This window comes from Pongo pygmaeus, chromosome 6 (assembly GCF_028885625.2).
Source record: "Pongo pygmaeus isolate AG05252 chromosome 6, NHGRI_mPonPyg2-v2.0_pri, whole genome shotgun sequence".
Taxonomy (NCBI): domain Eukaryota; kingdom Metazoa; phylum Chordata; class Mammalia; order Primates; family Hominidae; genus Pongo; species Pongo pygmaeus.
In genome coordinates this window covers 60,621,998-60,644,174 of record NC_072379.2, presented here as the reverse complement: position 1 = coordinate 60,644,174, position 22,177 = coordinate 60,621,998, and the positions used below count along the sequence as shown (strand labels likewise).

Genomic DNA, 22,177 nt, shown 5'->3' with positions numbered 1-22,177 from the left:
TTTATGGAGAGCCTCGGCATCTGAGATGAAAGGCATTTGAACCAGGTAAAGCTTGTTCAAGATGAGTTAATGCTTTGGAGTTCAAGGAAGAAAAGTATACCCCATGTCATCTGAGAATGATCCTGCTTGCTGGGAGAAGCAAGGTTTCACTTTACAGAGGACTTGTGGGGATTTTTTTGTTCTCTTTTGAGTGGTGTTCACAATGTTTGAATTTCTTTCCATGCTTGACGTTAGAGGAAATCCTCAAACACAAAGGAAAATCTAACTCATTAGAACCATGGCGACGTTCAAATCATTTTTTCCATATAGCCAAGCACATAGTAAGTACTCAGGAAAGATTTATTCCATAGCCCAATAAATTATTTGCTCAAATCTGGCCCAATGTCCAGAAACAGGTCCAAAGATTGACATAGCTGGGCGCGCTGGCTCACACCTGTAATCCCAGGATTTTGGGAAGCCCAGGCAGGCAGATCACGAGGTCAAGAGATCGAGACAATCCTGGCCAACATGGTGAAACCCCGTCTCTACTAAAAATACAAAAATCAGCTGGGCCTGATGGTGTGCGCCTATAGTCCCAGCTACTCGGGAGGCTCAGGCGGGAGAATCGCTTGAACCCAGGAGGCAGAGGTTCTAGTGAGCCGAAATCATGCTGCTGCACTCCAGCCTGGGTGACAGAGCAAGACTCCATCTCAATAAAAAAAAAAAAAAAAAAGAAAGAAAGAAAGAAAAAGATTGACATAACACACTTTCGTATCACAAAAAGATGAAGAATCCAATGAAACACATGACATGATTTTGAGTTATGAAAATTGTTCATGCTCCATTAAGAATCATTTAGAAAGCCACTCACATATTTCCACAGGCTATGCATGCAAACAACAGCAAACTGACACACAGTTCAAGTTATTTGCAGTATTGCGTCTGTAGAGAGAGAAACTCTAAAGTTCTGTGACAGATTTTTAAACAAATACATCAGAACTTACACATCCTCATTAGTACAAACCTCAGGAGGCTACATCTTTATTCCAACAATTATATCATTGTTCAATGCATTTTAAAATTCCTCTTTAGAAACACTACACAGAGCCAGCGGCCTGTTCTTTTTAATATCTGCTGTAGTGGCAAATCTTCATATTTGGAGGGTAAATTTGATTCTTGTAGATAACAAAAGGGCATTAGGAACTGGTTGGTGATTGAGAATCCTAGATTATAAACCAAAAGGGAAATGTGATTGCCACGTAATAAGAATTTATTTTCTTACATGGCTTTTACATTGGCTCTAAAGCAAATCCAGAGAAATAGTTCCAGAAGTGATTTTTGAGGGTTGATTTAGTAAATCTATCCACTCCACAGAGGGGACAAAACAAGCAAGAAGAACGTATCATAAGCATCATTACATCTAACATCTGTACATTAGGGTCCACATTTACAATGTATCTAGCATAATAGTGCCTCATTTACGTTCACATCTGCCCCCACCTTGGCCTGACCCATGGTTCAAATAACCTCAAAGGTATCTACAAAATACAATACTGAGGGCTGGGCCTGGTGGCTCACACCTGTAATCCCAGCATTTTGGGAAACCAGCCTGGCCAACATGGTGAAACTCCCTCTCTACGAAAAATACAAAAATTAGCCAGGCATGGTGGTGCACACCTGTAATCCCAGCCATTCAGGAGGCTGAGGCAGAGAAAATGCTTGAACCTACAAGGCAGAGTTTGCAATGAGCCAAGATCGTGCCACTGCACTCCAACATGGGCAACAGAGCAAGACTTTGTCTCAAAAAAAAAAAAAATACAGTTTTTTTGTAGCACTCTATAATTGATATATTTTTAAATAGTCAATAATAAAAATGTATCAATATTCCTTTATTGTATTAGGAACAGAGAAGTCATCTTTCAACTAGGTGACATTGTAGTGAGTGAAACCTCCTCATCACATACAAAGGCTAAACCAGCAGAGCAAAGGAGGAAAACAGGAAGTTAAAAGGCCACAAGAAATGTGAGATCTTAAATCCAAATCAAATATCTTTGTTCTTTGTTGTTACCCTTAGAGTCATTTCTTTTTTTTTTTTTTTTTTTTTTTTTTGAGACAGAGTCTTGTTCTGTCACCCAGGCTGGAGTGCAATGGTGCGATCTCAGCTCACTGCAACCTCTGCCTCCCAGGCTAAAGCAATTCTTCTGCCTCAGCCTCCCGAGTAGCTGGTATTACAGGCACCTGTCACCACACCCAGCTAATTTTTGTATTTTTTAGTGGAGATGGGGTTTCATCATGTTGGCCAGGCTGATCTCCAACTCCTGACCTCATGATCCACCCGCCTCAGCCTCCCAAAGTGCTGGGATTACAGACGTGAGCCACCGTGCCTGGCTGAGTCATCATTTCTTAACATTTCTTACAACCAGTCCTTTTCACTAGACTCATTCATTGCATCAGAATATCTACAACCTTGGGCAAGTTACTGAACCTGGGTAGGGGAAGAGGGAGAATATCTACAACCTTGGGGTTGAGAGGAGGAGGGAGAATATCTACAACCTATTAAGACAACCAGAAGCAAACACAAGGATTCCTAGGCCAATACTTCTAAGCCAATTCTGGAAAATATTGTAGAGAAGGGTCGAAGTGGGCTTTTCTGGTAGCACAGGGAAGAGTGGTACACACAGGAAAGAGTCTATGTCACTGGGCTTGTATTGTCTTGCAGAGACAATTCATTCCCCAGTGGTTGTCAAAACACATACCAAAGATCAAAATCATAGCTGTTTGTGCCTATGGCTGTTTGCACATGGAGGTCAAATGGTGTTCCCTCATTTACCATGGGTAGTAGGGCATAAATGTCTTCTAACTGTCCCAGTTTGCATGGAACTGTCCTGGTTTTAGCACTGGCAGCCCCACATCCCAGGAAACCTCTCAGTTCCAGGCAAACCAGAACAAACCATTGGTCAGAGGAAAAGGAAGCCCACATGAGGCCATAAGATATATTTCAGCTGCCCTTCGAGAATGGAAGCCAGCAATCCAGACATCAGCCATTAGGTCATTTTGTTCTACTTGGCTGGTGTTCACCTCCAAGAACTTTCCCAAGCTTGTGACCCAACATGGTAAGAGAAGAAAATGACGGTAAGTTCTGGGCCCCCACTGTGGTGTGAAGCTTGAGCTATGCCACACTGCCTTCCTGGGCCTCAGAGATATAATTCGTAGGTGAAGAGCTGCACCAAATCAGTGTTTTCAAACTCCAGGCAACAGTTTGATTTTGTAGTGGCTTGCAAACAGCATTTTAAAATAATAGAATAAAATAGAATATGTGAGAGGGCATTGCACGTGGCAAGGAAATATTGTTTGTAAAATATATTTCAGCTACATATCTATGTCCATGTGTACTGGGTCTCAGTGTAAAATCTAGTGCTTAGTGCGGGTTGCAAAGTCCATATATGGAACAATCTCCAAACTTTCTACCAGCTCTAGAATTTTGTATCCTACAGAAGTCATCCTAATAATTTTTTCTCTTATACATGTCATGAGATTTGGTAACTAGAGTGCGTGGGACTTCCTTCACTGGGCATTGGGTTATATTATTTTTATAAATTGTTTTTCTCTTTTATTATTGTAAGGAAAAGTTGTCCTTCACCTATTTATAGCACCCAGCACAGAGTCTGACAGTTAGGTCACTGTCAATAAATGTTTCTTATCTCTCTCTTTTTTTTTTTTTTTTTTTGAGACAGTCTCACTTGTCACTCAGGCTGGAGTGCTGTGGCACAATTACAGCTCTCTGCAGCCTCGACCTCCCAGGCTAAATCAATGTGCCTGCCTCAGCCTCCCAAGTAGCTGGGACTACAGGTGTGTGCCACCATGCCCAGCTAATCATTTTTATTTTTTGTAGACACAGGGTCTCCCTATGTTGCCCAGGCTGGTCTCAAACTCCTGGCCTCAAGCGATCCTCCTGCCTCAGCCTTCCAAAGTGCTAGGATTACAGGCACGAGCCATATGCCCAGCCAGGAAATGTGTCTTATATTCCAACGTACCAACAAGAACACACTCAAACATCATCATTGGTGCCATCTTCCAGCTCCAGCAAAAGCAGAAGTCCCAGGGCTGGATGGTTGTCCCAGACAGCAAGAGCATGGGCTCTTGAACAATTTTGCCTTTCAACTGGAGAGAACTCAGCCCAGTAAACACCACAGGGATGCAACAGCAGCCACTGCAGAAACAAAGTCTGACCCTGAGGTAAGATGCTGTTTCAGCCGGGTGTGGTGGCTCAGGCCTGTAATCCCAGCACTTTGGGAGGCTGAGGCGGGCGGATCACAAGGTCAGGAGTTCGAGACCAGACTGACTAATATGGTGAAACCCCGTGTCTACTAAAAAATACAAAAAAAAATTAGCTGGGCATGATGGTGCACGCCTGTAGTCCCAGCTACTCAGGAGGCTGAGGTAGGAGAATCGCTTGAACCCGGGAGGCAGAGGTTGCAGTGAGCTGAGATCGCACCACTGCACTCCAGCCTGGGCTACAGAGTGAGACTCTGTCTCAAGAAAAAAAAAAAGGAAAAAAGAAAAAGAAAAAAAAAAAAAGATGCTGTTCAAGAACAACCTAGTTCAACTGCTGAAGAGATGAACACACAAGGGAAAAGCAAAGGAGAAAAAAGAAGGAAAAGATAGATCCTAGAATGAAAAACAGGTACGCACTAATCACACACCAACAATGACTTCCTGTTTTTGTTTTTGCTTTTGTTTTTGAGACTGAGTCTCACTCTATCACCCAGGCTGGAGTGCAGTGGCACAATCTCGGCTCACTTCAACCTCTGCCTCCTGGGTTCAAGTGATTCTCCTGCCTCAGCCTCCCAAGTAGCTGGGACTACAGGCACGTACCACCATGCCTGGCTAATTTTTGTATTTTTAGTAGAAACAGGGTTTCACCATATTGGCCAGACTGGTCTCAAACTCCTGACCTCGTGATCCACCTGCCTCGGCCTCCCAAAGTGCTGGGATTACAGGCATGAGCCACTGCACCCGGCTAATGACTTCTAGGAGGGTGAAATATGACAGGCACTGCCTGCACATTGACAGGAAGTATAATTTTATGGATTGTCACTCTATAATGGCAGGGTATAGAAAGAATAAAGGTTAGCAATTTTTACATCACAAATCTATTAGGGAACCCTTTTGTTTTCTACTCTGCCCCGCCACCAAAAGTTATGCAGTAATTTCCATATAATCAGGACTTCAAGTAAAAATTTCTGCATCCTGAAAAGGAAAAATGTCATTTCTTCTTAAATCACACTTATTTCCATGGGTAATTCTGAAATTTGTTAAAAGGACAGAAATGGAGAAGTTTCATATTTATGGTTCCCAGTCTTTTAAAAAATTAGGAAGTGAAATTGCTTTTCCGAAATATAAGAACAGATCAGAAATTAAAACTTAAGGGGCCCACTGCAATAGTTCATGCCTGTAATCCCAGCACTCTGGGAGGTGGAGGCGGGAGGATCACTTGAGTCCGGGAGTTCAACACCAGCCTGGGCAATATAGTGAGACCTCCCAATCTCTTCAAAATGACATTTAAAATGTATTTTTAAAATTAAGACATTAAAACTTAACTTTTTACAAGCATAAAATTAGGCCACATCATGAGCATGGCTAGCCATGGGATGGGCTCATGCCCAAACCAGGGTGCCCAAGCCCCTGGGGCCACATCCTACACAGGGGAGGAAACTCCATCCCAGTAAGAGAAATGACATGATATGGAGTGTGCTGGCAGGGGCGAGGGGTCATCCAGGCAGGTGTGGAGGGACACAGTGTGTGGAGACAGGCAGTTGAGCTGTTCTAGCCAGGACCTGCCGCCTTGGAAAAACAAGACCTAAGGAAACGACCACAGGCTCAGAATCCCAGGCTAAGCTAAACAGCTCCATCTCAGGAAAGCAGAACTGATGTAGTTGAGAACTGGCCATTCTCTTTTCTGCTGTCTGTACTTTTTATTATGTTCCTTTAAACTACTTGTTACGGGAACTTAATTTTTAACAACTGTGTAATAAATCCAACAAAACTATGAAACTAGCACCTAAGTTCCTCATGCTTTTTCAGTACCCATCGCTGGACTCCAAATTTCCGAATTCCCAAGGAAGGAACCAGCTCCTCTCTCCCAGCAACAAACACCTCTAGCCTGACCAGGGCGGGATGTTTTGGGGTCAAACTTATCCAATCAGCCGAGGGTGGGGAGAGGAATGGTGCCCCAGGGACCCAGCGTGGCTGCTTAGACAGTGGGGCCGAGGGTAGGCAGGGGCCACCAGCCCGCGTGACCCCTGCAGCTTCAGGAAGTACGACAGCAGGAAACGGGCAGAGCTCAGATGAGTCCCAAGTCCTGGGTGCAGCCTGGAAGTCTGATTCCAGAGGAACAAAGAGACAAATACCAACGCAGATTCTGTCAGAGGGGAATGATACAGGTGCCCAGTGAGTAAAACTGGGGCACAAGAGGAAGGTTTAATTACCGGAAAAAGGTAGCAGGTAGTGAATGTGGGGCAGAAAGTGAGGGAGGAAGGGAGACAATTGCCTCTCTTGCTAAGACCCAGCACAGAGTCCTGCACGTGGGAGGAAATCAATAAAGATTGTCTGGCTGTTTCGTTAATTAACTCAGCAGCTTATTTAGCTCAGCCAGGTCTGTTGAGCCTTTAAAGAAACTGGATCAGTGTTAAGGCAGGGCTGCAGCCCTCCTGCATCAGAATCACCTGGTGGGGGTGGGGGATTTGGGGCTTGTTGAAAATACAGATACCAGGGCTCTGAAAGAGACTTAATCCTAACCTCTTGGGCCTGGGGCCCAGGAATCTGTATAACACTGGGCTACATGGCTGTACCTGTGGGTCGCCTTGTTCTATTGGAGAAACTTGTTATTGGATTGGGTACTGTTTGCCTTAAATTTCAGGTTAAAATTAATTTTTCCCCCAATTGAGCAAAATAGAGGCAGTGACAGTATTCATATGAATGTATCTGGTGTGATTCGTCCCATTTTTCAGGTGGAGGTTATCTCATTCCCTGCCTCCACACTGGACCGGTTTGCCCAGATCTGTTTTTACCTACAGGGCCAGCCGCAGGGCTGGGCAGTCCCAGTTTCTGGTACAATCCCAATGGCAGGAATCTCAGCCCTACCCTCTACCTACTGTGCTGATAATTAGGTCATCCTTTTCAGACTTGACATCCCAGGCCCAACCATCCCTGCTCCTAATTGTTCCCTGAAGGTGCCCCAGAGCTGAAGTGCCGTGGTGAGCCCTGGGGGTCCACAATACCTCTAGATCCCAGCATCTCACCTGCCCCGACCATACTGACCTAACACACAGGAATGGGAGACTGCCTTCACTTCCCTCATTCGAGTCTTTCCCTCATTCAGAAACAAATATGTACTGAGCACCCACTGTATATATGCCAGGCACTGGGTTACCAAAGTGAGAGAGGATTTGAATTCCTGGGGGTCTCCATTTCTCCACAAGAGTATTGATTTGGTTTGGTTTTTTCACTTTGATGGTAATCTTTTTTTTTTGAGACGGAGTCTCACTCTGTTGCCCAGGCTGGAGTGCAGTGGCATGATCTCGGCTCACTACAAGCTCCACCTCCCAGGTTCACACCATTCTCCTGCCTCAGCCTCCCGAGTAGCTGGGACTACATGCGCCCGCCACCACGCCTGGCTAATTTTTTGTATTTTTAGTAGAGACGGGGTTTCACCATGTTAGCCAGGATGATCTCGATCTCCTGACCTCGTGATCTGCCTGCCTCGCCCTCCCAGAGTGCTGGGATTACAGGCGTGAGCCACTGCGCCCAGCCCAATGGTAATCTTTTTTTAAAAAATTGATATTCTGCCATATAATTTTTTTTTTTAATTTTTGAGATGGAGTCTCGCTCTGTCACCCAGGCTGGAGTGCAGTGGCACAATCTCGGCTCACTGCAACCTCTGCCTCCCAGGTTCAAATAATTCTCCCTGCCTCAGCCTCCTGAGTAGCTGGGATTACAGGTGCCCACCACCACACCTGGCTAATTTTTTATATTTTTAGTAGAGATGGGATTTCACCATGTTGGCCAAGCCTGTCTCAAACTCCTGACCTCAGGTGATCCTCCCACCTCGGCCTCCCAAAGTGCTAGGATTACAGGCATGAACCACCACACCCAGCCTCTGCCATATAATTTACAGTCTATATTTATATTCATAAACATTCTCTTCAAGTGAAGGCCAAATGATATCATGTGGTGATGAACCATGAAGGATCCAAAATGATTTAAATAAAGTGCCCAGCGTTTTGTTGTCCAAGCTCAAAGGAAACTTGTAGCAATCAAAGCAACATTCTTGTGTTCATGGACCCCATTTTGTACCTACCATCTTGTAAAAGTTTGTTATGAATGTGGCAGTGTATGAACAATGAAAAATCTTTCTGTTGCTCATTCTAGCAATTATGCAATTAGACACTTCTTAAAGGCAGATTTCCAGCATGTGGCAATGCTAACTTTACTTTTGAGTGAACAAGACAGTTCCTCAGAGTGATCAAGTGGCCTTTCATTAAAATTGGCATTTCAGGAATGCTCAAGGGCAGAGTTTTAATTAACTATGAGGTCGGATTATTCTGAGCTAGAAAACAAGGCAAAGCTAACAGGTATTCTCTGCATTAGCACTGAACCCAAAGGCCAAAGACAATAACTATACCATTAGTTTCAGGACAAGAGCATCATCTGTCATATTAAACTAACGTTGCTTTACTTATACAATACTGGTTTTGCAGTTGTGTTTGGGCTTCATTCATACATCAGCTTTGTTTTTATAATAATAGCTAGTACTAATTAGTGCTTGCCACATGCCAGGCACTGTGCTAAGCCTTTTTCATAGATTGACTCTTTAATCCTCAAAACAATCCTATGAGATAGATACTATTTCCTGTGTCTTACCAGTCAGTAAACTGAGGCACAGAGAAATTAACTTGCCTGAGGTTACATACCATGTAAGTGACAGGTCTAGGATTTAAGACCTGTAAGTGACAGGTAATTTAAGACATGTAAGTGACAGGTCTTCGATTTAAGACCCAAGTGGGTCTTGCTCCAAAAATTGTGTTCTTAATGCAACACTGTACTGTTTTATCATTATATCTTTATATATATATGATTATATTTATCACTTTATATATTAAATGATATGATTCCATTTTCTATTTTTAACATATTTTTTACATATTTAAGTAGTTATAAAAACTGCTTAATCCAATATTTGGCTTGTAAGAATTTCTTTTCTGATTTAAGAAAAAGAAAGATCTATGTACTATTCAAGTGAAAGAAACGCTGTTTTAGTAGAATTTCTGCTCAGAGTAACTGGGATCTGTTCTTTGTTTTGATGTTGTTTTTTTGTTTTGTTTTGTTTTGTTTTTGTTTGTTTGTTTTTGAGACAGGGTCTCACTCTTGTTGCCGAGGCTGGAATGCAGTGGTGCAATCACAGCTCACTGCAGCTTTGATCTCAAGCAGTCTTTCCCACCTCAGCCTCCCAAGTAGCTGGGACTACAGGTGTGCACCACCAGGCCCGGCTAATTTTTGTATTTTTTGTAGAAAAGGGTTTTCACCATGGTGGCCAGGCTGATCTCAAACTCCTGGGCTCAAGCAATCCACCCACCTCGGCATCCCAAAGTGCTGGGATTACAGGCGTTAGCCACCGTGCCCGGCTGGGACCCATTCTAAATCCCAGTGGTGATGTGAAGTAGGAAGTGTCTCCAATGCCTGGTTTAGCTCTGTAAACTCTTCTGATCCTCTGCTCACAGCCCAGCATGCCCTCCTCAGTAGGGAAGGCCTATTGGGTAAGAACCGAGACTCCTGAATTCATCTCCACTTGTCAAGCCCCTGAGCATTCCCAATGCCTAGTTTTTCTGTGAAGTGTTCTGCTGTTAGGTCAGCTCTCCTGGTAGGAATTGAAGCTGGAGTTGCAGCTGACATTGCCATCTTTTAACCTAAAGTATTCCTCATCCCACCCCACTCCGCTCCGACCTCCAGCCTTCTACAGGGCAGGTGAGTTTCCTAACTCTGTCTCACAGCTGACGCTTGACTGTGAGGTCCCAATCAGCACCTCATCTTCCTTCTCTCCCTTCTCCCTGCCAGACTCTTGTTGCTGGGGTTCAGATGCTTCTCCTTTGGCTCAGTGACAGCCTCAACAGCATATGTGATCACACTGCCAACTGCCTGGTGCCAACTCCAGTTCACCAGGCCAGTATCACAAAAGTGAATTACACTATTATAACTGCATCGAAATGAGGCAGTAACTCCTTGAAAGGGTGTCAGTAAGATGCAGGTAATAAATGCTTCTAGTCTGCTGGAGGGCCCATGAATTGCAATCCTCCCTCTTTATAATCACAAAAGATATGATGCATAATTACAAGTTAATGCAACTGACTTTTGCATGTGACTTGGGAATTATAAAATTATAAAGCTGAGAGGGTCCTCAGAGTTAGATCACTCCCTGGAAGTTGCATCACTTGTTTACAAATGCAAGCACTTTTACCATTGTTTCAGCACTAACCAGTGAGTCCCCATAATCTTGATGATTTTGGGAAGAGTACTATCCACTGTCCAGCCTCCAACTTCTTTTTTTTTTTTTTTTTTTGAGATGGAGTTTCGCTCTTATTGCCCAGGCTGGAGCGCAATGGCGCAATCTCAGCTCACTGCAACTTCCACCTCGTGGGTTCAACCAGTTCTTCTGCCTCAGCCTCCTGAGTAGCTGGGATTACAGGCATGTACCACCATGCCTGGCTAATTTTGTATTTTTAGTAGAGACGGGATTTCTCCATGTTGGTCAGGCTAGTCTCAAGCTCCCGACCTCACGTGATCCCGCCTCGGCCTCCCAAAGTGCTAAGATCACAGGCATGAGCCACCACGCCTGGCCCAGTCTCCAACTTCTTGAGTGATGAGAGGTGGTTAAGTAGCAGCCAAGTGGCTTCCTGGTCCCTGGATCACAGCTATGGCATTGCATTCTTGAGGTCAATCGTCCTGTGATGGTCTACATACAATCTTCCTTCCCAATGATGGCAAAGGAGGCAGCTCCCAGCAGGCCAGTTGTGAAGTTGCCAGAACCCATTCCTGCAGCCTGAGACCGGCTTCTCTAGCCTTTCACTGGTTTTTATTTTCCTAGTTCCATGCATAAATTTGGTTCTGCTTAAAATACTCTGAATGGATCCTATTTAAGAGCCCTGGCTAATACACCTGCACTAATCATGTCACAAGAACGCTATGAAGGAAGGACTAGTATTCCCTTTTATAGTCTGAGGAAACTGAGGCACAGGAGGTTAATAAGGTTGCCCCAGGGCTTATTTAGTAAGTGGCAGTTTCTTTAGTAAGTGGGTCTCTGGCTCAATCCAGCCCAATCCAGCTCCACAGGCCATACTCCAAAGGCTTCGCTGCCTCTGTCTTAGCTGGGGCTGCTCTAACAAAGTACCACAGGCGAGGTGGCTTAGAAACAACAGAAATTTATTTCTCATAGCTCCAGAGGCTGGAAATCCAAGATGAGGGTGCCAGCATGATCAGGTTCTGGCAAAGACCCTCTTCTGGGTTGAGAATCAAGGTTAATTCTCGAGTCTTCACATGGCAGAAAAGAGCAAGAGAGCTCTCTGGGGTCCCTTTTGTAACAGCACTAATCCCATTCAAGAGGGCTCCACCTATCACCTGAGTATAGGAGTTCGAGACCCACCTGGCTAACATGGCAAAACCCCGTCTCTACTAAAAATACAAAAATTAGCCAGGTGTGGTGGTGCATGCTTGTAATCCCAGCTACCTGGGAGGCTGAGGCAGGAAAATCGTTTGAACCCGTGAGATGGAGGTTGCAGTGAGCGGAGATCACGCTACTGCACTCCAGCCTGTGTGACAGGAACTGTGTGTGTGTCTCGTTCCTCTGTCTCAAAAAAACAAACACAAAAATAGAGGTCTCCACCTTAACAACTTAATCATCTCCCAAAGCCCCCACCCTAACACCATCACACGGTGGGTTAGTCTTTCAACATACAAATTTGAGGAGGACACATTCAGTTCATTGCAGTCTCATCACTGTGCTACTTGGCGTAACAGGAATTAATGATGCTTTGTTGGACTTGAATTATTTTTCCGATCTGACGTCATTCCACTCATGATCAAATCCCCTGAAGAGTCTGATTGGCCTGCCGTGGGTCTCAGATCTCACCTACCCAAGGCTCCTTGATTGACAGTTCCCTCAAGACTGCAGGCAGTGGAGTCAGTGTAGTTCCCCCAAAGGAAAAGCTGGCTGCTGTTTTCTGATGGCAGGGAAAGGGATGTTGGTCAGACCAAAACAGATGTCCACCACAAGTGCCAAAACTCATCTGAGTCTGGCCATTGCACAAAAGCATTATGGGACAAATAGACAAATGAAAAATGCCCATATGTTAAGTGGAAACTTGCCTCTATTCAGTCACTAAATTGTCTTATATGGACCTTGAAGACGGCTCATGAAATGTGAAGACTTTTGTAAAATGTGGGCATAGCCTCAAACCTGCCATGGGGGAAGCCAGGCACTCTGGAAGGGAAGGTAGGAAAGAGAAGACACTGAGGAGCATGACTGGGTGCCACGCTCAGCCAGCCTCTCACCCCCACCCACTCCTTCAGGACCACTTGGAGCACTGGTTGAAACCCCGGCAGAGCTTGGTGATGGCATTTCTGCCACATACTGGCACCATAACTAACTAAAGAATGTCCTTGGGCTAGAATTGAGAAGGCCTTAGAGATGCCCGGAAACAGCCTGCTGCTTTGACAAATGAGAAACCTGATGGCCAAAACCCCAAATCACAATTTATCCCTGGGCACCTGGTGGATTCTTCCATTTCCTGGAGACCAGTAAATTGATTTCAGGGGTAAAATTCATGTGCACTTGAGTGGTTTCAACTCCTTATCTAATGATTTCAAGTTTTTGTTTAAACATATTTTTCCAGAATGAAATAAAAAATACCTCCTCTCTCTCTACCACACACACACACACACACACACACACACACATACACACAAAAGGTCTTCAAAAAGTTCATAGAGGCCAGGCACGGTGGTGCACGTCTGTAATCCCAGCAGTTTGGGAGGTCAAGGCAGGAGGATCACTTGAGCCCAGAAGTTTGAGACTAGTCTGGGCAACATAGGGAGGGCCTGTCTCTACAAAAATATAAAACTTAGCCTGGCATGGTGGTATGTGCCTGTAGTCTCAGCTACTTGGGAGGCTGAGGCCGGGGGATCCCTTGAACCAAGGAGCTTGAGGCTACAGTGAACTATGATCATGCCACTGCACTCTAGCTTGGATGACAGAGCAAGACCCTGTCTCCCCCCTGCAAAAAGTTCATGAAAAATGCATATTATGAAAAAACTGTGCATAGATTTCAAAAATAAACTGGACTAACTTGTTATGTGTCTGAGCAGGATCTCGTTTAAGGCACTAAAAAGGATAAGACATAAGTTTGAAAAGAGCCTCTATCAGAGCAACATGAATTCTGCTAAAACTGAAGCAAGGACAAATATCAAATTTATGGTGAAGCTTGGGTGGAAGAATGGTGAGATCAATGATGCTTTACAAAAAGTTTATGGAAATAATGCCTCCAAAGCAATCAGCAGTTTGCAAATAGGTAACTTAGTTTTTTGGGTTTTTTTGTCTGTTTGTTTTTTAATTTGTAGAGAGGGGGGTCTCGCTATGTTGGCCAGGATGGTCTCGAACTCCTGGGCTCAAGCGGTCCTCTTGCCTCAGTCTCCCAATGTGCTGGGATTACAAACACAAGCCACGACACCCAGCCTTGTTTTAAGAAGGGATGAGATGATGTTGAAGATGTAGCCCGCAGCAGCAGACCATCCACGTCAATTTGAAAAAAAAAAAAAATTCATCTTGCTTGTGCCTGATTAAAGAGGACTGACAATTAACTGCAGAAACAATAATCAACACTATAGACATCTCAACTGGTTCAGCCTAGAAAATTCTAAATAAAAACTTAAAGTTGAGCAAACTTTCCATTCAATGGATGCCAAAACCATTGCACCCAGATCAGCTGCAGACAAGAGCAGAGCTTTCAACAGAAATTTAAACAAGTGGGACTAAGATCCTGAAGAATTTCTTTGAAGAATTGTAATAGGAGATGAAACATGGCTCTACCAGTATGATCTTGAAGACAAAGTACGATCAAAGCAATGACTACCAAGAGATAAAAGCCCAGTCAATGCAAAAGCAGACCAGTCAGGAGCAGAGGTCATGGCAACAGTTTTTTGGGATGCTCAAAGCATTTTGCTTGTTGACTTTCTGGAGGGCCAAAGAATGATAACATCTGCTTACTATGAGAGTATTTTGAGAAAGTTAGCCAAAGCTTCCACAGAAAAACACCCAGAAAAGTGTCACCAGAGAGTCCTTCTCCACCAAAACAATGCTCCTGCTCATTCCTCCCATCAAACAAGGGCAATTTTTCTAGAGTTTCAGTGGGAAATCATTAGGCATCCATCTTACAGTCCTGATTTGGCTCCTTCTGACCTTCTTAATTTTCTAATCTTAAGAAAAAATTTAGGCCAGGTGTGGTGGCTCATGCTGTAATCCCAGCACTTTGGGAGACCAAGGCAGGTGGATTGCTTGAGTCCAGGAGTTCGAGACTAGCTTGGGCAATGTGGTGAAACCCCAACTCTACAAAAAATACCAAAAACATTAGCTGGGTGTGGTGTTGGGAGCCTGTAGTCCCAGCTACTCAGGAGACTGAAGTGGGAGGATCATCTGAGCCCGGGAGGCAGAGGTTGCAGTGAGCAGAGATCATGCCACAGCACTCCAGCCTGAGCGACAGAGTGAGACCCTGTCTCAAAAAATAATAATTAAATAAATAAAAATTTAAAGGGCATCCATTTTTCTTCAGTTGATAGTGTAAAAAAAAAAAAGGCATTGAAATGGTTAAATTCCCAGGACCCTCAGTTCTTTAGAAATGGACTAAATGGCTGGTGTCATCACTTACAAAGGTGTCTTGAATTTGATGGAGCTTACGTTGAGAAATAAAGTTTATAAGGTTTATATTTTTTATCTTTCAATACCACTTTTCCACAAACTTTTTTTTTTTTTTTTTTTTTGGAGACAGAGTCAGCTCTGTCTCCCAGGCTGGAGTGCAGTGGTACAATCTTGGGTCACTGCAACCTCCGTCTCCTGAGTTCAAATCATTCTCATGCCTCAGCCTCCCAAATAGCTGGGACTACAGGCACATACCACCATGCCTGGCTAATTTTTGTATTTTTAGTATAGACAGGGTTTCTCCATGTTGGTCAGGCTGCTCTCGAACTCCTGACCTCATGTGATCCGCCCACCTCGGCCTCCCAAAGTGCTGGGATTACAGGCATGAGCCACCGAGCCCTGCCTAACTGGTTTAATTTTATAATCCCTTTCTCCCAAGAAAAAAAAAGAAAGCTCAGATTTTTCAAATTTGAGACAAGTGCTCTTTACTGCTTTTACTGAGATTTTTCCTTGCCAATCATTTCCTGGAATTTCTCCATTGATGCCTTTTATTGCTATTCTCAGCTTTTTGCTGAAGGTTGATTATGTGACTAAAAGTTGGTTGCAAATAATGTCTCTACACATCACATTTTCCCTAAGTTCTGCTTTTTTTCCAATTCAACCTTCATGGTTTTACTTTTCCCTGCAATATAAGTAATCTCTCAGCTGCTAATTCACAAAACCTCAGAGTTGGTGACTTCTCTCCCCATCTAGTCATTCTCTGAACTGACCAAAGTAGGAAGGTTTCAAGCATCATCTCATAAAGCCCCATTTTCCCAAAGGACACTGTGCAGGAGAGACAAGAGGATTTATTCTAGTCAAGACAAGAGGATTTATTCTAGTTGAGGCAAGGCTTCTGCAGCAGTCAGCAAAACAGCAGGTAGTTTAGCACTAGCCAAAAGGATGATAGTGCTTTATCTACCTACATAGACGAAGTCACACCTGGAAAGAGGCAGAAATAGAATAACCCCTGGGCATTATTTATTTTAGAATAGGAAGAAAGAAATTGAGGAAGACTGGGCCTTACCTGATATGCCTGGCAATTAATGAGCAGAGAGCAGTGCTAGTTACCATACTAGCTGAGAGATAAAATGTATAAGGGAATGAAAGGAGGCAAATCTGCTCCCAACAATGGTCACCAATCAGATTTCCCAGAGTCCAAGCTCTCTGGACATTCAAGGAGAATTTTCTAAAGCTTTCCCTAAGTTGTTAAACCATTGTCCCCCAAGAACAAATAATTTATATCAACCTAGAGAATAATTGGACCTTGTATTAAGACACGGTGAGGCAGAGCACTTGTAAATGATGAATGAGCAGCAGGGCCAGTCACGCTGATATAAACTCAAACCATGGTGGCCGCCGTCCATTAGGAAGTTCCAAGTGGAATCCCTCCATAATGGGATTTTATATTCATAGTTGTGCCCAACCTTGCCACGGCAGAATCCCCATTTGTATGCCCAGAAGTGCAATCAAAGAGTCATCCCTGCACTATGATCCTGTCTTGAATTTCTTAGCTATGCGTGACCTTGAGCCTGGGCACTTCCCTTCTTCATATCAGGACATTAAAGGGAAACAAGAAAATATATTTTCTTTTTTCATATTAGGATCTCACAATTTTTACTGCTTCCTTTTTAACTTTTTAATACAATACATTCATGTAATGCCAAAATTAAGATAATGTTTGGGAAAAACCCAAATACCCAATTTACCAAATCACTCTAAAAGCTAGCTGATCAATATGTCCCCCTTTTGTTTCTGCAAAATTAGATTCATAATGTATATGTGATCTGTTCATCTGCTGCTTTCACTTATGATTATGACAGGTAATTTCTCCTATAAATTTCATAATCACAATTTTTTACAAAGGGTATATCAGCATATTGTTGGCCCTAATTTAGTAAATCATTTCCCTATTGTTCATCCAAGCTGAAAGAGTCTTTATCAGCACAAGACCAAAGAAGCTTCCATTTGCTATTAAGTTTTGAGTTGGGAACTCTATTCGGAGAACAATTGCTATGAAAACTCTATGTGACTCCTTCAGATGCAAGAGTGAGGCCAGCTCAGCTGGGATAAGCTCCTACTACAGAAAGGTGGGGGAAAATTCCAGAATCTGGTGGTTCATCACAGAGCCAGCACTAGCATGAAAGGATGAGGTTCCCACCTCAGGGACAAAATGAAAAACAAAACAAGAAAGCCACACCAAAGAACGAAAATTTTACCCATAATTAGTTGTGTTGAATATTGCTTGTTTTTCCCCTTTTAGTTACTGGCATACAAACTTTTAACATGAACAACAACGAAAAAAACCTTGATCATTACTTTTTTTTTTTTTTTTTTAAGGCAGGGTCTCACTCTGTCACCAAATCTGATCACAGCTCACTGCAGCCTCAACCTCCCAGACTCATGTGATCCTCCTACCTCAGCCCCCTGAGTAGCTAGTATTACAGGCTCACACCACCGTGCCCAGCTAATCTTTGTATTTTTGGTGGAGATCAGGTTTTGCCATGTTGCCATTTCCCTAGTGTGAGACATTTTCATAGTTCCTAGGGTTTTTTCATATTAAAAATAATGTAACCATAACATTTTTTGACAGATTCAAGGCAATCAAAAGTCCTAGATTTCCTGAACAGTCTTAAATTAATGTAATAAATGATTTTTAATAGAATAATTTATATAGATTCCAAAAAGGCATTTGATAAAACTTAACATTTTATTCCTGATTTTTTAAAAAGAAATTTCAGTTAAGAAAAAATTCTTTTTTTAATTTTTATGCTTAATGGGGAAATAATGGAAGCTTTTCCATTAGAGGCAGGAAAAAGACAAAGATACCCATTCTCACCATTATTGGTTAAATTGCTCTAGAATTACTAAGCAATTTAAGAAAGAAATAGAGGTATTAAAATGGAAAATAGGGAGGTAAAATTATCTTGATCTGCAGATGACTATTATATATCATGAAAAACACACAAAATCAACAGAAAAGCTTTTAGAGGGCCAGGTGTGGTGGCTCATGCCTGTAATCCCAGTACTTCAGGAAGCTAAAATGGGAAGATTGTTTGAGCCCAGGAGTTCCAGACAGGAGTTGGAGACCAGCCTGGGCAACATAGTGAGACCCCCATCTCTAAAAATAATTTAGAAATTAGCTGGGTGTGGTGGCGTGCACATGTAGTCCCAGCTACCTGGGAGGCTGAGGTAGGAGGATTGCTTGAGCCCAGAAGTTCAAGGCTACAGTAAGCCTTGATCACACCATTGCACTCCATCCTGGGTGTCAGAGTGAAACCCTGACTCAAAAAAAAAAAAAGGGTCTGGCGCAGTGGCTCATGCCTGTAATCCCAGCACTTTGGGAGGCCGAGGCAGGAGGATCACCTGAGGTCAGGAGTTTGAGACCAGCCTGGCCAACATGGTGAAACCCCGTCTCCACTAAAAGTACAAAAATTAGCCAGGCTTGGTAGTGCATGCCTGTAATCCCAGCTACTTGGGAGGCTGAGGCAGGAGAACCACTTGAACCTGGGAGGGGGAGGTTGCAGTGGGCCAAGATCACACCACTGCACTCCAGCTGGGCAACAGTGAAAAACTCCATCAGAAAAAACAAAATGCTTTTAGAAACAATAAGAACATACAGCAAAATGACTTTCACACCATTGATGAGTGGTAAACTGGCACAAGCCCTTGGGGGCAATTTGGACTATCTATCACAACTCATTGAGCCTGTAACCTTACTTCCCAAAATTTCTCCTTCAGATATAATGCTTCATGGTTCAGAGACACAGATACAGGTATGTATATGTATACATGTTCATTAGAGCATTTTTTATAACAGCAAAAAGGCTGGAAACAACTGGTTTTATAAGGGGATGCCTATATATGTATGAGCTAGTATTTGATATGAGTACAAAACATTTTTCAAAGAATAGCCAAGAGAGTGGTATCAGTGAGTGTCTCTAAGGAATAAAACCTAGAAAGGATGAGAAGGAGCTTGTTTTTTACCATATGCCTTTTGTATGGTTGGAACTAGCCATGTGCTCCCAAAACGCACGCCTTAAAATGTTTTTGTAGCACAGGTAAGACTTTTCTAACAGATAAATTTATTTTCATAAAATCCTAGATTAAACCAGAAGATTAATTTTTAGTTCAAAATAGATGGATCTAGACTGGGAGTGGGGACTCATGCCTGTAACCCCGGGCACTTTGGGAGACGGAGGCGGGTGGATCACCTGAGGTCAGGAGGTCAAGACCAGCCTGGTCAACATGGCAAAACCCCATCTCTACTAAAAATACAAAAATTAACCAGGCTTAGTGGTGGGCACCTGTAATCCCAGCTACTCGGGAGGTTGAGGCACGAGAATCACTTGAACCTGGGAGGCAGAGGCTGCAGTGAGTTGAGATCATGTCACTGCACTCCAGCCTGAGCAACAAGCAAGACTCCATCTCATAAATAAATAAATAAATAAATAAATAAATAAATAAATAAAATAGATGGATGTCTTTCGTGCAGTACAGAAAAGCCTCTCACTGGTATTAAGAAGATGGAAACAACACCTAAGGATTTTTTTAGTGTTTTTGTTGTGGTTGTTTTAGACTTGATGGCTTTGAAATGGTGTAACTATGTCTACTCATCAATCAACTTTACTGGTCAGTGTTTTTCAAGTCCTGTGCCCAGATACCAATTCATATCACTGAGCAAGGTGAATTCAGGTTGGGATGTAACCCAGGACCAACCTCACTTTTTTGAGGGCTTACAGTGACCCAGTCGAATAGGGCAACACTGACTCAAAAAGCTTGGGACAGGCCAGGCCAGCAGGAAGGAGAGTGAGAACTTTATCTGGGGTCTGTTCTGTTTGCTCCTGCTGGCTCCTCTGGTCACAGTGACCACCATCAGTGACAACACAGTTCCACTCCAAACCTTTTTCATCTCACGTGTTCTCCTCCTCTTATTTCTACTTCTAATATAGAGAGGGAAGCTTGGGCAATTCTGGTGAGTGGCAGGAGGAAAAGAGACAAGGGCGTGTGGTGTTAGCAACAGGAAATTCTACAGCTAATAGCAATAACATTTTACCTTAAAATCACATGAAACTAAACTATATTGATCAGTTCCCAAACCCTCGTCCACTAACTGCTACACCTAAATCACTGGGGAGCATCTTTAAATGCAAGAATTCTCGGGCTGTACTCTGCTTCACTGGATCTGGGGAAGGACCTGGAAATCTATATTTTTAAGACATTGCCCAGGTAACTCTGATGGGCAGCCAGGCTTGGCAAACATGGACATAAATTATTCAGTTACACCCAAATAATTGTGGCCCATATAACAGTCTAATAAATTTGGATGTGACCCCTTGGGGGAAAAATATCCCAGGAAAAATTGCTATCAAAAAGGAATTAAATTAATCCTCAAGGGTGTGTAAATTAATCCCAGTAAACACATTATAGTCACTGCATTAAGTAAAAAATTTTGTCTGCCTACTCAATAATGAAATAAGCAGAGAGAAGACATTTTAAAGCCTGTAGGAGATATTATAATTCTAACACTAGCCTAGAGCTGATAAATATTTTATAGACAATCAATTTTATTTCATTCTACTTGAGAATGAATAAGGGCGTACGTTTCTATTTGGCAACATCAGTGTTTTTGAATTGAATTGGAAGCTTATAGTGTTGGTGAAACTCATGTGAATTTCTCCCTCAAGATGAATATTAGCAACTTCATAACTAAAAGACATCAGGTCATTTTTTCTCCTCACTGTAAGCCACTTCAAGTGACTTGGTCTTTTGACTCCCCTCTGAAGTACAGTGCTGCGAACTCTCTTTTGTAGAGTCCTGTAAAATGTACTTGTTCTCTAGAAACGGACAGGTCTGTAGATGTCTGGTCCTGGTCCTCCTTAATTTCCTCCTGCTGAGAACCTTGCAAAACCTCACTACAAAGTAAGCCAAAGAAAGTTGGAAAAGTAGGTTCTTTTCATTCGTCAACTTACAGGACCACAACAAAAAGTCTCTGCAGGCGGTAGGGGAGTTTATGGTAAACACCCACGGTCAGTGAAAGTTTGTCATGGGTTTGTTTTCTCATCCTAAATTGAGTAAGATGTTTTGTAAAGGATAAAATCATACAAGCCAAGAAAGCCTTCAGGGTTTGATAAACATATGGAGAGGTTCTTTTAATACAAATAGGGAATCTGGACTGTGAAAATTAGGTGTTCTCTGTTCTCAAAAGTGGGAGGACAAGTCTGCCCAACTTCATGTGAAAATGTACTAGAGAAACGGGAGTTGACCAGAGAAACTGGTTGTCAGAGTTTAAACTGAGATTTTTCTTCTAAGAGAAATGGTAACTTTTTAAAAAGATTCTGTCACCCATTTCCAGACCCACTTCATGGCAGGATGCTTACCTTGGATGCTTACATTTGGTGTCAAGATGAAGGGGGGACCTTTCCTGGATGTCACTGGGATGCCACAGCAGGCCTGTAGAAGTCACATTGCAGGAAAGACGTTGGGCTTCCCAGGAGGAAAAGGGAAAGAGCTGAGGATGAAAGATCAAGCTCCCAGACCATGAGGTTGAGACCCCTGAAAGCCGCCCTTTTGGAAACAATATCCTCAGAAGACACAAAACTAAGGTAGAGGAAATTCAAAGGTTGCATGCTTTATTTCAAGACCGAAAGTGAAGACTGCCACACAGGGATGTGTCATGCGAATGCCTCCAGCCCAGCCTCCCAGGAGCTGCCAACCTGCTTCTGCGCAGCTGTAATAATATTCGGTGCAGACTGTCCACTGCTGGCTGAGGGCATTTTGCTTGAAGAGGGTGTCCTTTCTGGGGATGGGAAGAGAACAGTGTCTAAGCAAAACATTTGAAGAGCAGTGATGCAAAGCCTCTGCCTCAGAGTACAGCCACAGTGGGGCAGTGGCAGGCACAGCCACCAGAAGCCTCCAGACCCATTCACAACCAACCAGGAAGGGGTTGGGACTGAGGATGACAACCCCCCCATCAGCATGTGTGCACATAAGAGGAGAGGACACCAGCCCCCAGTGGAAACTGTGGAGATTAGCATCCTAGTACCAACATCTTTTTTATGATAATCTTGGCCTTCAATTGTCCCTCCTTTGGAGTGTGCGTGTGTTGAGGAGAAAGGGGTAGATATAGTTTGCTAATGAATTTCACATATTTCTATATTTATAATGGACAGGAATATATAATCGAATATAAAGAAT

At 43.2% G+C, this 22,177-nt stretch overlaps 1 long non-coding RNA gene across 1 annotated transcript; it reads right to left on the bottom strand.

Annotated features, from left to right (window-relative positions):
- Positions 1 to 627: 627 nt before the first annotated feature.
- LOC134739826 (uncharacterized) lies at positions 628 to 21,753 on the bottom strand. Its single transcript, XR_010126857.1, has 3 exons — positions 21,697 to 21,753; positions 21,374 to 21,466; positions 628 to 664 (listed from the first exon to the last, which is right to left on the bottom strand). It is a non-coding gene; the product is annotated as an uncharacterized LOC134739826 (long non-coding RNA).
- Between the last annotated feature and the right edge of the window lie 424 nt (positions 21,754 to 22,177).